This window comes from Carassius carassius, chromosome 38, assembly GCF_963082965.1.
Source record: "Carassius carassius chromosome 38, fCarCar2.1, whole genome shotgun sequence".
NCBI lineage: Eukaryota > Metazoa > Chordata > Actinopteri > Cypriniformes > Cyprinidae > Carassius > Carassius carassius.
In genome coordinates, this window is record NC_081792.1 from 20,068,880 (window position 1) to 20,086,200 (window position 17,321).

The 17,321-nt window shown below is 37.4% G+C and overlaps 1 pseudogene; it reads right to left on the minus strand.

The window, feature by feature from the left end:
- Nucleotides 1-117: 117 nt before the first annotated feature.
- Nucleotides 118-16,069, minus strand: LOC132119531 (EF-hand and coiled-coil domain-containing protein 1-like; annotated as a pseudogene).
- Nucleotides 16,070-17,321: the final 1,252 nt, after the last annotated feature.

Genomic DNA, 17,321 nt, shown 5'->3' on the forward strand with positions numbered 1-17,321 from the left:
AGAACAACAAAACTGCCCAGAAGTGCTAAAAGACATTTGACAGTCACAATTACAATTACAATTTTTAAACAATAAAAGATGCATAAATTCAGTTCTCAACAGCTGTCCAAGTCTGTATTTAAGATAGGGAAGAAAGCTTTATTTTATTAAGGTATTTATCTAACATCTGTAATATACTGCATCTAGTATAGATGTTTTCCCCTTGAATTAGTCTTGATATATTGAGCCTTACATAGTCTTTACCTGAGATATTCTGTATGATCAGGCAGTTCAGTAGCACATGACAAAGCTGTAATGAAGGCTGTTGTATAATGTGCATGTATTTTAAAATAATACTGACCAACATTGTATGACATTGTAAAAGGTAAATTTTTAAAAGTAGCTTTAAATGCTTTAAAATGAGTCACATCATGTTTCATTATAAATAATAATGAGCTAAATGATTTACACAACTATACACAGAAATAAACACAAAGAAAAATACATGGCTAATTTTGTCCCTTTTCCAAGTTTAAAGTTTGTGTAAAGGTCTGTAGCATCCTATGACCATCAGGTGGCAGTAATGTCTAGCAGGAGATGAGCTGGGAGTTGGTGAGAGACTGGTGACACTGTGCTCTCTATCTTCTTGCCATTAGAGAGGATCTCACACGCAGCCAGCTCATGACAAAGAGCATTGAGCACCTCCAAGATATGTGCTTTCCCTGCAGATCAGCATTGTATGGAAGGGTTAATCCACTATACACTTAATCTTTTAATTCCATCTTTATACTGTTCAAAAGTCTGAGACCTCTAGTGTGAATCCTTAATTTTTTTTATTTTATATAATACATTTTCAGTAAAAAAAAAAAAAAACCTATTTCGTGTCTCCCTTTTTTCTTTTAGTATCACTCAGATACTACTACTACTACTACTATTACATATTTTACTTCTTTTGATGTACTTTTTTTTTCAAAATCCCCAAATTTACTTCCATCTTAAAATAAAAATTACAAATAATAATAATAATAAAATCCCAGGTTTTTGAAGTCATCTTAGACTTTTGTAACATACTGTACATCTATTGCTCTGCCACATTTTCACTGCATACCAGGCCTGTTGAACAGTAAAGTTGTCAAGTTAACAGTTATTGTGTCTCTTACCATGCTGAGGATCACTGCAGGACTCCAATGTGCTGAGCAGAATCTTTCCTAAAGATCTCCTCGAGACATTCTACAATAAAAACAAAAAAAGAAGAGAAAATGTAACACCATATTAAATGGTAATTAAATGGCATTAAATACATTTAATGAATTTATAATTATAAATAATATTACATTAAAATGTATCATTATGATTAAAATGTATATATTTATTATTAATGTATTTATTATATATTATATTAAATAATATGCATATTAAATAAATAGAATAAAAAATTGTGCTTGATAAACACTCATCTATTGTGCAGCTTGAAACCATTTACTGACAGTTCTCTACAGACTGACCAGCTGACGCAGCTGCTGCAGAAGCTGGAGCACATCCATCAGTTTCTCCTCCACCAGAGACAGACGCACCCGCTCCGTCTCCAGCATCTGCAGCTCCAGGTGGAGCAGCTCCGTCTCCTTGGCCTTCTGTTGTAGCTCCTGGACCAGGGCGTGCCTCATCTGCAGAAACACGACACTTAATGCTGAACTTGCGCGATTTTGACAGTAACTTTCCAATACACAATAAATTTCAGGTTAGTAGAATCTTTGCCAGATGTGCCGATAGCCCGTAATTCAGCCGAGATGCATAATTTCTCAGACAGAAATAGTTCAGATATGCTTGTTTTTGGCCTGTCTGACCATATGTCAAAAATCCACATCTGCTGCCTGTGCTCGCGTTTAGGCTCGGCCCACATTGCTTATGCCCAGAGTATTTGAGGATGGTTTTTTCCATGAATGTGTGTGGGGCCTTTTTAAAAGCACTAGTAGCATAGTTCACGTTTGGTGCATCACAGCTGAGCTGTGTCTAACAATTCAATGTTCATGTAATTATGTAAAGCCTGGAGGTTTATTCCTGCAGTCATCTGATTGGCTGTTCACACAGACACGCACGCGGTTGGTTGCTTGGGTGGGAGATTAAGTGAGAGCTGTGGCTTTTCTCTGAAGACTGTCGTTCTCATAACAACCCCTCGGTGGGCAAGAGCCCCTGATTTTACACCCCTCAACCCAACAGCAACCATGAACGTGAAAGCCCTGGTTTGGTGACATAAGGAGGTTTAAAAGAGCAGCAGCAGCAGCCAAAGTTATGCCCTTGCTTATGAAAATGTCTCAATAGTATTTGAAATCTTTGATACAGGTTTTAACAGCTGGGTTACTGTGTGTGTTTGAGTTTGTTTTTCTCTAGAGTTCAATGTGATTCTGTTCTTCATCTGTACATGTCCTCCAGCACAGACATGATTTGATTCTATGACAACATTCATAACAGCAAAATGAATCCAGAAATATTTTGTTTTTCTGTCAGTTCATCTTTGTTCTTTTGCAAAATCGCATCAGGAATTTCTGGCTATTATCCATTTTGGAACTATTTTTTATTTTTACTTAATGATCACATAAGAGAAATGAAAATTATTAATATTCAACTAGACAAAGTTGTGAACTTGTTGGAAACTTGTAATTATGGTCATTCAGACACACAGCATTAAACCTTCAGAGAATGCTTCCTTTTAACCCTTGAAGAATTTTATAAAGCTATTACAGTACTTAATGAAATGGCATAATTCATCCACAAAATGACCTTCTCTCTCCTGTGGAACTTTTTTTTCCATGTTCCACATATTTCATAATTTTGTTTTCATGTTCCACAGAAGAAAGTCTTAGAGGTTTAAAATGACTTAAGTAGATGATGACAGAATTTCATTTTCTTGGGTGAACTATCCCTTTAAGTGTTAAATATATCATGTTATCTCAAGCAAAAAAAAAAACCCATCAGCTGAATGCAGTCATACCTGGTCAGTGTCCATCTCTGCCCTCTTGGCCTGACTCTCCTTCAGTTCTAGTAGTTTGTTGAGTTGTATGACCCTCTCCAGCAGCTCTAGCACAGCCGTCTGACTCTCCTCTGAGCGAGAGTCGCCGAAATGAGACAGCAGCTTCTTTGCTGCTTTCTCATCACACCTGAGAGCATACAAAACACGTGAAGAACCGAAACAAATAGGATGGAAAATACTATAAATCTGGCAGTATGCTTCCATATAAGCCATTTACTGAATCTTAACATGATTGGATCTCACTTGATTTTCAGATTGTACATAATAATTGTAAACAGCCGTACAAGGGCATTTGGGAACACATTGAGTGATATGGTTAGCAGCGGATGGACGTACCTGTCTCCACAGCAGGACAGTCTGGTGAGGATTCGCTTCACCTCGTCCACTTGTCTCTGTTGCTCTCCGGTCCATCTTTCTTCCTCTTCATCAGAAGCCGCCTGACCTTCCACTGAACGGAAAAACTGCTCCTCCACTATATGAACACACAGCATAAGCAAGAAATTTCTCATTACACTTGAAGCAACGTATCAAAATCAAAAAATAGGCCACGACTTCCCCCATTAGGCCACGTGGGAAGTCGTGGCCTAATGGTTAGAGAGTTGGACTCCCAATCGAAAGGTTGTGAGTTCGAGTCCCGGGCCGGCAGGAATTGTGGGTGGGGGGAGTGCATGTACAGTGCTCTCTCCACCCTCAATACCATGACTCAGGTGCCCTTGAGCAAGGCATCGAACCCCCAACTGCTCCCCGGGCGCCGCAGCATAAATGGCTGCCCACTGCTCCGGGTGTGTGTTCACAGTGTGTGTGTGTGTGTTCACTGCTCTGTGTGTGTGCATTTCGGATGGGTTAAATGCAGAGCACAAATTCTGAGTATGGGTCACCATACTTGGCTGAATGTCACTTCACTTTTTTTTTTTTTTTTTTTTTTTTTAAAATAAAAATGCATTTTGTTTTGTTTTTCTTAAACAAGTTCATTTAGATGTTACCACATTAAGGTATATATACACTAAGGTTTGCAGTTGATAAATTTTTTAATGTTTTTGTAATAAGTCTCATGCTCACCAAGGCTGCATTTATTTAATTAAAGCTGCAGTCCTTAAGTTTTGCCTCTTTGTCGCCATCTCTGTTTGAAACCTGCAATTGCAGTTATTTACGGAATATCTTCATAACCTGGGGTGTGCATCGGTTATAATTTTTTCTCAAATTGTTAATGCTAATTTCAGTCACTTACAGGTAATTCATTATCATCATGCACCATTTAAGACTCTATTCTCAAAATGAAATGTTTAATTATTCATGTTGTTATAAGAAAAGGCTACATAATGATCCTCCACATGCATATAGCCTACTAGCCGGGACTCTTTCTTGTCAGTCTGGTAAGGAGAAGGTTTGAACACTGATTGGTTATGTACTTGCTCAAAAGTTTATTATGGATCATTATTTTTACAGACATGAATCCGCAATTATACTCTTTATAATACTGATGATGAGTGATGATTAAAAAAAAAACAAATATATAAAGGTTGCTAACCAACAGAATCTCAAAAAGGGTTGAGTAATGTCTATATTTGCCTTACTAGTGTCAGGCACACTCTCTACACGTCCCGTCGGTGAGCATCGATCCTGCTCTGTGTCTAGGTAACAGCGTGGCACGGTCTGACTAACCCCATTATACCGTCTGTCTGGTTTGTTGATGAATGGAACTGATGCTTTAGACACTTCAGATCTGTGAAGAAAAATACAGTAAGTGAACTAACAGCTCAGAGTAGATCAGATGTTAATGGGTAGTTCTGGTTTTGGGCAATCTAGTATCATAACACTAGCAATAAACTGTTTAGGCTTGCACTTGAATTGCAACAAGTAGCATTTATTATTTCATTTTAGCATTATTTTAATGTACAAATGTTCGAACATATATAGCACTACACATAATTTCCACAACTTTATTTAACAAAGATGCCAAGTATTATGATCAATGACTTGGATGGGAGTGAAGTTTGGGGGGGGGTGAGTGTAACTGTCGTAGGCTAGTAAGAGCTATGTGTGTAAGATCTTTGGCCTTTAGCCTCCATGTTAGATCACCTGCCCCCCATGCTGGAGACCGCAGATCGAATCCCGCCCAGTGTGGCGCCAAGTAGAACTGATTACATCTTTGTTCTTATCCGAAGGTGTTTGTGAATAATTGAAGCCAGGCATGGTGACAGATGATTCATTAACGTGAAAAGAAAGATTAAAGATCGTGAAAACTACTAGACCCTGAAAACACAGTATGCACTATGATGAATGTTTAACATATGGCTGACGTCATTTACATATCTGAGCACATCTTTCAGCATTTCTGAAGCCAGGTATTAAAAGTACATTATTTGACTTTAAAATAAACATATTTTGAACATCTTTAGTTTTTTCAGACAGCTTTAAGTGAATGCAATCGATGATGTTTCTGTCATTTCAACCCAACCGTTTCTCTGAGCTTTGCGACAGAAGAAATGTAATAGGGGGCTTTCATGAATCAAAGAATAAATGTTTCCAGATGACAATGTCTTGCCTGCAGAAGAGAAAAAAGTAAAAGGCTGCAGGAATACATTTGCTCCAGCGTGAATCCCAGAGAGTGAAAAAAGAGAAAAGAATTTGAAGCCGGGGGCACTCATGCATATATCCTGCTGCCATGAAGAACCCTTCAGTGCAGAGCAGCCATAAATATAGGCCATATGAGCCCACAAAATCATCCCTTGGTACACTACACTTTTGCTTCCGAACGGTACGCACAGTTTAAGGTCAATATTTGTAATCCACATTGTCAGATGAGGAGGTGCAGGGTGTTTGAAAAGGGGGGGTCAGTTAAAGGTTGGTTTCAGGGTTCTCTGATGACCTAAAGCTGACGAAGGAGAAAACCAGGGAGACCCTAAACAGGCCTGTCATGGTTGCTATAGGAACCCACTGACATAAGTAAGATATTACAGTCAAGGCACGCAACATTGGTACACAGTGTAACTAACTGGAGTCTAATTGACAGGGATGTTTAAGTGTGTGTTGGAATAATGTATACTGTACTTAAAAAAGCACTTTCAAGGAACAGATTACATTTTTTCTATATATATATATATATATATATATATATAACTAACCAAAATGTCAGACAAAATGCAGTTTAAACATTTTTACATTGTTAGAAAAAAATCATATAAATGCTTTCTATCTTCTATTCATCAAATAAATGCTTCATAACTTTCTATTTATCAAAGAATCCTGAAAAAGAAATGTATCACAGTTTAAAATATTAAGAATATTAACAACATTTATAATAATAGGAATGTTTATTGAGCAGCAAGTCAGCATTCTGACTGATTTCTAAAGGATCTCGTGACACTGAAGACTGGAGTAATGATGCTGAAAATGCAGCCATCACAGGAATAAATTACAATTCGAACTACATTCAAATATATTATTTGTTATTTTTAATTGTAATAATGTATTCTGGACCAAATAAATGCAGCTTTTGTGAGCATTATATACTTTTCAAAAACATTAAAAAAAAAATTCCTTCCAACCCTACACTTTTGATTTGTAGTGTAGTGTATGACTGTTATTTTTGAACAAAAGCATTAAGTAATTCTGTAACACATTCATAAGTGCCATAAAATAAGTTCCATAACTTTGGGCCTCTGAAAAAGCAGGACAATGTACTGTACGCCACATTTGCTCAACGTCAATATCAGTCTTGTAGAAGCGATCAGAATTGTGTATATGACTAATACTGCTGACAGTTTCTGCTTTCTGTCTTTATGACTGAGAATAACAGATCAAGATGAGCTACTCAAATGACTCAGTAACAGTCTGTAGTAATGGACAGACCAGCACACTTAGAGATTATTCTCCGTTTTATGATGCTGACATTGAAAAATAAAAAATTACAGTTTGACTTTTTTTTATTAGGATTTTAACAAGATTACAGCACATCTCTGCCAGAGGCTAACGCATTATTGTCATCTAAACCAAACTGAATGCAGTAAACAGTCTCGTTATTACATAATGTAGCTTCAAACAATCTGACTCACAGTGAACTGAGATTCATCTGGGTTAAAATGGCTCCTGCCAGAACTTGCTGGCCCTGATTGTGGCAAAGTGTGCCAACATGCATACTGTTTAGGTTGGCTTGATGTGGTTCTGTATATATATATATATATATATATATATATATATATATATATATATATATATATATATAATAAGACACTATGGTAAAACTATGTTTTTAGTGATCATGATATGGAAGGTGTAAAATCAAGCTATAAATTAAATCCAATCCAGATTCAAACTCACAGCACAGTTCAACATGTCATGAGTATCAAATACAATATGAGTATGTGCACTAACCTTTAGGCCACAGTTCTGACAAAATTAGATACATTTAATATACAGTATGTAACATCTCATACATACTATAGATGCTGAAATGCTGAAACATTCAGGTTTTATTTTATAGGGTCCACACACACACACACACACACACACACAGAGAGAGAGAGAGAGAGAAAGAGAGAGAGAACAGAGTATACTGTATGTCTGGATAAGACAAACACAAAGCCCACATTTGACAGAATCTCTATCTGGCATACATTAGCTTTCACAAACATTTATGCCATTCTGTTTGATTCCATCTGTCTTCCAAACATCCACCTTATAAAAAGCAATATTTTTATTTAGTGAACACTAACAGAAGACACCGGAATGAAGCAGCATTTGTGAGAGGATGAACTGATATTCTACTGTGTCTTTGTGATGCAGGATTACATTTATGCATTTAGCAGATACTTTTATGAAAAGTAACTTACAGAGCATTCAGGATATACATTTATTTTATCAGCATGTGCAACTCCCTGGGAATTGAACCCACAACTTTTAGCATTGCTAACACAATGCTCTACCACTGAACCACAGGAACACTTCATTAGAATTTAAACTCAAAGCAGTAGGTTTAATGCTCAGTATTTATCGGAAACTAAAAAAAAAGCTTTGGGCCCAGGGCCTAAAAGTGTCTCAGTTTTTTTTTACTGGAAAAGTGAAGGTGGATTGGACATTTCCTGATCAGTCTGCACTGACTGTACTAGCGTCTCTCTCTCTGAACAATTTATATGAGCTTACTTGAGGCACTGATGATAAGTGTCTGCAGAAAACTTTACATTTTACATACTGAACCTTAATCTGTTCTTCTTTTAGTGATTGACGTTTGGCCAATTATGATGACCTGTACTAGGAATTTGTGCTCTGCATTTCCAAGTTCACACACAGTAATGAAAACACACACACCCGAGCTTACTTACTGATTTTTTTTTTTGTCAGAAAATTTAGGGCGTTACAAAACCAAAACAGATGCAAGACAGAACTGAGGCAAAAGCCTTATTATAAAATCAAATCCCGTCTGAATGCAGATGTCTTTGATTGCTGATACTGTATTATCCCAATGCTTCTCCTGATGTATTTTTTGGCCTACCTGAGCTACCATTTGTGCATGCGGTACCTTTCATTATGGATGGCATCAGATGAAAAAATAAAAAATAAAATAAAATGAAGGACACCACATCACATCTAGAAAACACGTCGGTGTGATAAGAACTAAAACTCAAATGTAGTTTAGAAAACTAGTCCAGTTCAAATAAGTTTGTATATCTCATTAGTCTGTGTATCACTTTTGGCTTCACATCTCGTCTCTCACCTTGAACAAGTAACTCTATTTTGGGTGTCAGGCTGCTAACAATAGGTTTCTATCTTTTGACTATATTTACACTGGACCAGAGTGATGTACTAACATGGGGCAAGCCCAGCTGTTTATAGTTTAGACATGCACTTCCTGTGTTTATTTCAGCAGGATCAGAACTTCCAGACCCCCTCTTGCACCCAGTTTACTTTCAATGGCATGGAGACTCGGAGTGAATCTCGAAGGATGAGACAATCATACATGTTAAATAACCATATAAATAATAAGATTATGTCTGGCCAGATGTTTGAGGTCCTTAATAAATGCTGATAAAGCAACCGATTTATCTTGAGACTATGAAACAGATGTCTACAATTAAGACTAGGCACATGGTTGGTAACATGATACCTGGTTAAGCAAGACTCAACATGTTAAGAGTCAAACTGGCAGACATGGACCATGTGAGGATACACAGATGCTGTTATTCTTCCACTTTATGGTATGAGATTGCGGGAAATCACCTGATCTTGCTGGGGGGTTCTCTCTGGAACCGTCTGGAGCTCCCTAACGGAATTAGATGGTAATAAACCAGAGTCCGGAATCTTTGTTATTTCGAGGGCAGTCGCAGTAAACACAGTTTTGAAGAAGGTTCACAAAGTGTTTATGCATCTTAACAAGTCATAAACATGAAACGGACACACTGGAGAATAATCAAAATGGATTTACAACAGATTGAACCTCGTGCAAGTTTCCATTTTGACAAGTCAAAGTGTTCACAAAGAAGGAGGAAAAAAAAATTTTTTTGAGAAAGTTCCTCCCACAACTTGGGCAGTTTATTAGTGCTGAGGTCTGCAGAGCAAGAGTATCAGCTGGCCGAGGGTGGGAGGAGAAAGGGAAATGTTCATAGTTGCATTTGAAAATGGAAAAAAGTCAAGGTCTCAGGAGCTTTTCATTCTCAAAGTGCTTAGAAAATACTGAATCCAAAAACCGTGCTGTATGAAGTCCTCCTAAAGACAACATCTTGTTGACATTTCTTCAGACATCATAGAGGGGAATCTTCAAAAGACGGTTCATTCCATCTGTCCAGTCCTGTTATTATGTGTTGAGGTACAACCAGAACACATTGTACATGATTCGGCCGCACCGCAGATAAATACAATGCTTTTCACCTGGTATGAATAGAGGGACATAAAGGACATCTGAAAGCGGAGCGATAAATAATGATAGCTCATGGTGGAATTCATCCCCACTGAACAAACAGCTGAGTGTTTGCCTCTTCTTCCAGATGGTTGCTCTTGTCCTCCCTCCTCTCTTTGTGTTCCTCTCGCACCGTCTGTCTCTTTTGTCCAGAGGTCCACCACACTGCGGTACTCTTGGGGTCAAAGCTGAGGGCTTCGGTCCATCTTGAATTCTGAGGGAGATAAATATGCCTCCAGGCAGGACACATACGGATGGTGTTTTTCTTGGAAATGAACTGAACAGATCAGGTCTGTTCTGACCACCTCCCTCATGAGAACTGTCCTCCATCTAAACCTCTTCCACTTTCTTTATTAGGGCCAAGAGGGCCTTTGGAAAAACCTTACACAATATCTGTGAGATCTAAACTTGGACTTTCTCTCATTTTGGGTGACTGCAAACAGTTGAATATGACCAGAAATGGTTCATTAAAAAAGTATCTCTAGGGCCTGCATATAAAAATAATTATTTTCCATTATACTATTGTTCAAAAGTTTGGTATCAGTAATATTAGAGATTAACATTAACATTATGTCTTTACTGCCACTTTTGATCAATAATACATTTGAAAAATTTCAAAATAGAAAACAATTCTTTAAAATTGTAGTATTTTTTCACAATATTGTTGTTTTTACTGTATTTTTGATTAAATAATTGCAGTCTTAGTGACCCTAGACTTTTGAATGGTATTGTATATTAGAAATAAAAGGACGCACTAGAAGAATCTGGAAACCATAAAATGACCAACCAGTACTGAAACGGCAAATTTGTTTATCTTCTTTTCCAGAACATCAATGAAGTCATTATCATAAAACCACATAATACTGTGATGCACGTAATCTGGAGAAAATTGTACAATAACTCAGGTGCTTTGATCGGGTCCAGGTTTGTATTATAACACATCTTAAAGAAAGAAATTTGACATTGAAACAGTGTCTCTAGAAATACAGCATTTCCAATACCAGTACTACTCTGAGGAAAGAGATACGTAGTTTAATAAACATCCTTTTCATCTGGATTAAGAGTCAAATATGGTTGATTATTGTTGTGGCAGATTGGGAGGTTAAAGCGGCAGGTGGGGGAACTGAAGTGAGCTATTAAACCGTGTGATTATTACAATAACTGCATTAAGGTCTGAACACAAAGACCATGATGAACAGCCAGTGGACACACCTCTCTCCTCAGATAAAAGGCATTGCTCTCAGTGTTAATGGGTCAGTCCATGACCTGCGGAGCATGGCCGGTATCCTCTTCACCCACTGGCAGCTGCATCAAAAGCTTTCCTCCATTGTTTTTGTTTTCAGAGAACTGTGTGCCCATTGGATGCACTCTAGGGATTTTTCAGCACTGGCCCATGGGGTGTTTTGGCCTTGAAGTAAAACCCTGCTCTGATCGGTCACATACCAGCCAGAGATCTCTGCACATGGCTACGGCACAAAGCATGTTTACATTCCCCCCCTAAAAAAAAGGGCAGATGAAACACAAGCCTCATGACTGCCACAATTACTTTCACCTTTTTTTTATGCAAACGGGTAATCTATTTCAGTTATTGCCAGACTTTGTGAGTATATCTATTTGGTACCAGGTGAAAAGATGCACAATAACTTACTTGTAATGTAACACTTGCAGTTACCAAAATGGTCCTTTTTCAATGGTCCTTAAAAACTGCAATAATAATAATAATAAATAATAATAATAATTCATAAAAATAAATAAATACAATTACCTATAAAAATATATTTTAGATGTTTATGTATATACAGTTTTGTATATACAAAAGCTGCATTTATTTGATCAAAAATTCAGTCAAAACTGTAATATTCTGAAATATTACTACAGTTTAAGATATCCTTTTTTCTATTTAAATATATTTAAAATATGATTTATTCCTGTAATGACAAAGCCAAATTTTCAGCATTTGTTTTCCTACAGAAATCATTCTAATATGCTGATTTGATGTTTAAGAAACATTTCTTATTATAATCAAAGTTGAAAACAGTTGTGCTGCATATTGTTATGTAAACTGTGATACATATTTTCAGGATTTTTGATAAAAAAAAGATTAATAAAAAAACTTTCAAACATCTTGTGTATGTGAAATCACCCAAACTATACCCTTTCATTCTATTATCTGATAATGAAAATTGAAAAATCTTATTAGCCATCTTATAAGCCTTTATTTAGCTTCAAAATGTCATTTGGACGGACTGAAGCCCAACAAAATATACTATATCTGGCAAAATGACTTCAATAACTGCATGTAATTTTCTACCATATTCTCTACAAGTGTGAAGACAGAGTGAAATATGGCGTTGAGATGTGAGGTCTGTTACTGGTTATGGCTGAATATTAAAACAGCAGAAAAGCCAGAGGAATTATTTACACCCAAACTAATAAAGTCTGCAAAAAAACAGCACTTCTCAAAAACACACTCTTCGGCAGCATCACAAATATTTGGTATGGTAGTTTAACGTGAAAACAAACAGGAACTTGCTTTTAAACATGCTTAAGCAGCACGCCGAGATCTCTAAACCTGGTGAGGGTGGTAGGAGTTGTTGCTAAGATATAGACAGGGAGTCTTCTTCCATTATTCTCTAGAGCGGAGAAACTGTTTGAAGATAGATGGGAACTTTCAATCTTTTTAAGTCAGGCCTTGCCAGCCTGAATGGAACTCTCCCCAAATGTGTCAGCTCCATTGTAATCTGGAATGAATTATTTGGCTTAAGAGTATCAATGGAGGGGTCATAAAAAACTTTCTGGTAAAGTTCACCACAGATGTTATATAGATTCATGCAGCCTGAAGGTATAAAAGTGAACGTTTATTAGAAAATGTCAAAGTGTCTCTGTCAGTAAGACAGAGACACTTTGACATTTTACACTTGACACTTTGACCCGCATGTTACCACTGAATAGATGCGATGAAGACCACCACTTCAATATATATTAATATATGTCTTTCTAAATCTATAAGCATGCTGGACTTTTTATTCAAACTATCTGAAAAAGGACACTATAGTCTTGAAATGACTGCAAAAACATTCCCCATTAACAAAGTAAATATATCTCTGTAAATGAGAAAACACTTTTAACTCCAGACTTGCAATAAATCCACTTTTATCAGGACTGCCAGGAATGCTGTCTCAAAATTAGCATGCAAGAAATATGTAAACACTGATGACGTTAGGAATAGCTGCTTCTAAACTTAAATTAAGTGGTTGTGCGCTAGGAAAGTTCAATGACAGCCCAAGTAGAAAACCCAAACTACAAAACGAGTGGCTTCCAGCTGTGCATAATTTCAGCTAACCAAAAATGAAAGCATATTTGCCACACACGGTGACAACTAAACGAACCCAAACAAAACAAGGTCTGCACTCTAGAAGCAGAACCACATCAAGCCAACCTAAACAGTATGCATGTTGGCACACTTTGCCACAATCAGGGCCAGCAAGTTCTGGCAGGAGCCATTTTAACCCAGATGAATCTCAGTTCACTGTGAGTCAGATTGTTTGAAGCTACATTATGTAATAACGAGACTGTTTACTGCATTCAGTTTGGTTTAGATGACAATAATGCGTTAGCCTCTGGCAGAGATGTGCTGTAATCTTGTTAAAATCCTAATAAAAAAAAGTCAAACTGTAATTTTTTATTTTTCAATGTCAGCGTCATAAAACGGAGAATAATCTCTAAGTAATATCTAAGATGAACTCTGCAATTTCCGTAATACCTTTGAAACCTTGTGGCACGGCTGACACAGAAGAGCGTAGGCAGTTTGAGTGATGTGGAGAGACACAGAGGAGACTGTTGACAAAGGAATTGTTGAATAAAGTCGTTATTTTAGTTTTCTTCGCTTACAAACAGTATTGTCATTGCTTCATAATGTTACGGTTGAAACATTGATGGCAGATGGACTATTCTGACAATGTTTTTCATACTTTTCTGGACCTTGACAGTGTAGTTTACTTGGCAGTCTATGGGACAATAACGAGCCTCCCGGTTTTCATCCAAAATATTTTAAATTGTGTTCCGAAGATGAAAAAAGCTTTATTGGTTTGTAACAACATGGGGGTCAGTGATTAATGACAAAATTTTCATTTTGGAGTGAAGTATCCCTTTAACTTATTTTTAACATGTTGAAGTAGGCTTCTTCTCTGGCTAACTTGAGAGGGGCGGCGCCCCAGTGCCCCCTATTGACCAGCCACCACATTTACATTTACTTCAGTGAAATCCCCAGAAACAGGTGCCAAACTGTGGTAAGTGAGGATAACTTCTTCTTTATGGTGCATGATTGCTGAAGTAAGCTATCCCAATGTAAAAACAGATTACCTCACTATGACAAACGTCTGTGGGAATACATGATCCTTAGTTAGGCCTACTGAATAAGCACTGTCAAAACTACACTAAATAGCAGTTGAGTAAATAAAGTGTTACGTATTTAACTTGTTTTGTTGCTTTTTGGCACTTCACATACAGTAAGTGTTACACTAACCTGTAGAACAGAAGCTCCATCTCTAGCTGCTCGATGTGCCTCTGCAGAACAGGCACAAGACTGGCTTTGGTCTCCAGCTCCTTCACTTTCTTGAGGCCACTGAGAACAGCTTGCCTGGCTTCCTCCACTCTTTTCCTCATCTCAGCCTGCTCCTTTTTAAGAGTCCTGTTACAATCCTCCAGCAACAGCACTGTCTCTTGTGATACTCGCAGCTCCTGCTCCAGCTTCTGGTTGAAGAGCATGGCCTCCTCGATCTGCCCATCCCGGGAACTCCGGATGTACTCCACTTCTCTCAAGAAACTCTGGATTTCCTTCAGTTTCCCAGTAATGTTAGGTTTCTGGGCTGTTAGCCTTTGGTGGGCAATGAAACAGCCACCCTCTGGTTTATGTTTCGAGTGGCTTTTCCATAGGCCCACCTATGATATACAGAAAGCATGTTAAATGTATATTCTAGCCCTTATGAAATTAAGCCATGCTTTTATTAAATTAGAAGAGTAGTACCCGTGGTTTTGGGCAGATTGATTACCATTTGTATAACCACAGGTTTACCATGGTTTATAATTAGTATATCAAAATCATGGTTAGTTTGTGGGGGAAGTGGGGCGGAAAGGGTTGTGGTCCATTCTAGGTGACCTAGGTGACTCCATTTTAGGACCCCCACTCCTATAACTATCTGTATTCACACGCTAATTCGATCTAATAATCAAGTAGATTTCAAGTATTTGAATATCGTTGCTTGATTTCTTTACTATTTTTAGAATACATCTCTTCTGTAGAGTTCATCACAATGACTGTACCTGTAAGGCCAGAGATCGAGCATCACTGCTTTGAAGAGCCGCGCGCATGTCCTCCACCAACTCCCTGAGACTCGCATTTTCCTCCTCAAGTTCTGTTATCCTGTCCTCAGCCTCCTCGAGGGCCACGATTTCCTCATAGAACTCCCTGGTGCAGGACCCCAGCTGCCTACAAACTGACGCGTGTTTATCCACAGTGGAAGAAGCATCTCGCTTTTTACTGGTACCCAAAGACAGCACCTTCTTGCGCCGCCTCAAGGGGCTCCTGAGTCTGATCTGCGTCTCTATATGTTCGCTCTCCTTCCCAACCAACAACCTCCCATTCTCATACTGGCATCCAGCTTTGGTACTGAAATAGCCGCACAGTTTTGCGTGAAACTGTCTGAAACTGAACTCTTTGGGTAGATTATCCAAAATCCCCGCGCATTCCTCCAGATCACTCTCTTTATTGAGTCCTAAAATCTCGCAAAGAATGTTAAAATCCTCGGCTGGTATTTTTTCATCTCCCTGACAGTCCAGGTGATGAAATATCTCTTGGAGGTATTGATCCAGCCCGGTTGCGAGGACTATAATTTCGTTTTCCACTCCACGGTCTAGCCCGTAATGATAAGCCAGAGTGCTCACTATCCATTGTGTCCTGCGCGCGGGTCTGCCGTATGGATCGCATGCGTCCGACTTTTCCATCTGTTTTCCCTCACAAGAATTCCATTTATAGTACCTAAATGGATTAATGGATTCAACAGATCCTCTAAGCATACAAACAGTATACCAAGTTCTTATCATCTGAACACCAGACCGCACCACTCTCGTAGAAGACACTCTCGCGCTGTGCGCGCGGGGGCGTTGCTGTGAGGGGAGCACTGCCCACAAAACCTTAACAGCAGAGGGGGACAAAAACTTTTGAAAAGAAGCTGGCAATTAGAGAGTCGTTGTGGTGATATACACGATATTTCATACATATTCAGAACTGATATAATGTAACATACAACTAATACTTCGCAACTTAAAATATACTGAAATATACAATAATAGCCTAATACAGATAATAATAGACGATACATCAAATTACAATTTTCATGAAGAATGGCAAATTAATCTATAACCTATAATCCACGTACAATGTAAGCCACGCATAAACAAAAAATTATAATAAAAAATAAAATAAAATAATGCAACAAACATAAACTAAAGAACAAAACAAATACACTAATGTTCACAATTGATCTATATTTTATTTTTTAAAGTACATGTAATGTCTGTTTAAATAGAAGTTTTCGTTGGAAGTAATATAGCCTAGTACAAGTAATTATTTTTATAAAAAAAAAAAAAAAAATCAGTATTTTTCTGAAATTCATAATTACTGTTAAATTAAATGTATTGTCCCCGTATGTTTCTAGGAAACATTAATTATATTGAGCAATGGTGAGAACTATGCAATATTACATCTTTTTTTTTCATTTTGTACCTTCGAAAATGTCATTTATTTTGACTAAAGTTTTCTTTGGCAGCACGGGAATTGTTTTATAAGTTGCAGAAATAATCTATTTTTAAAAAAATAAAAAAAATATATTAAAAAAAATTAAATACAGCAGTTTTATTTTTATTTTCGTATTGTGGTATCTGAAATCATCACATAGTGTCATCATAGTAGTACTTTTTTTTTTGTGGTCGCCCTATATCTCCTTATCCAGCATTTCTAGTTGACAATGGAATGCACTGTCTCAGCATCACCTGACAGAGAGAAGTGATGAAGACTCAAATATTTTCAAAGATATGTCTTTAAACTCCACACAACACAAAAGTAAAGAAGAATATTTGGAGATGCCAGAATCCAGTCTTGAGGAGGAACAACAAAATAACATTTACAACAGAGTTACTTCGTCACCTGCAGAGTCAGCATTGCATTAGCTATCTTTAAAGGTATGGGGGTGGTATTGTTTCAATGCACAATGTTTCAAACTTGTGTGCAATTGGAAGTTGCATTTTAAATATTTATTCTTGACATGAGAAAATAACTAAACTCATATTGTCTTATCTGAAAAGTCATTTATTTTTTAGCATGAATAATAATACTATTCTTTATTTTCTTAAATCAAGCAGAAC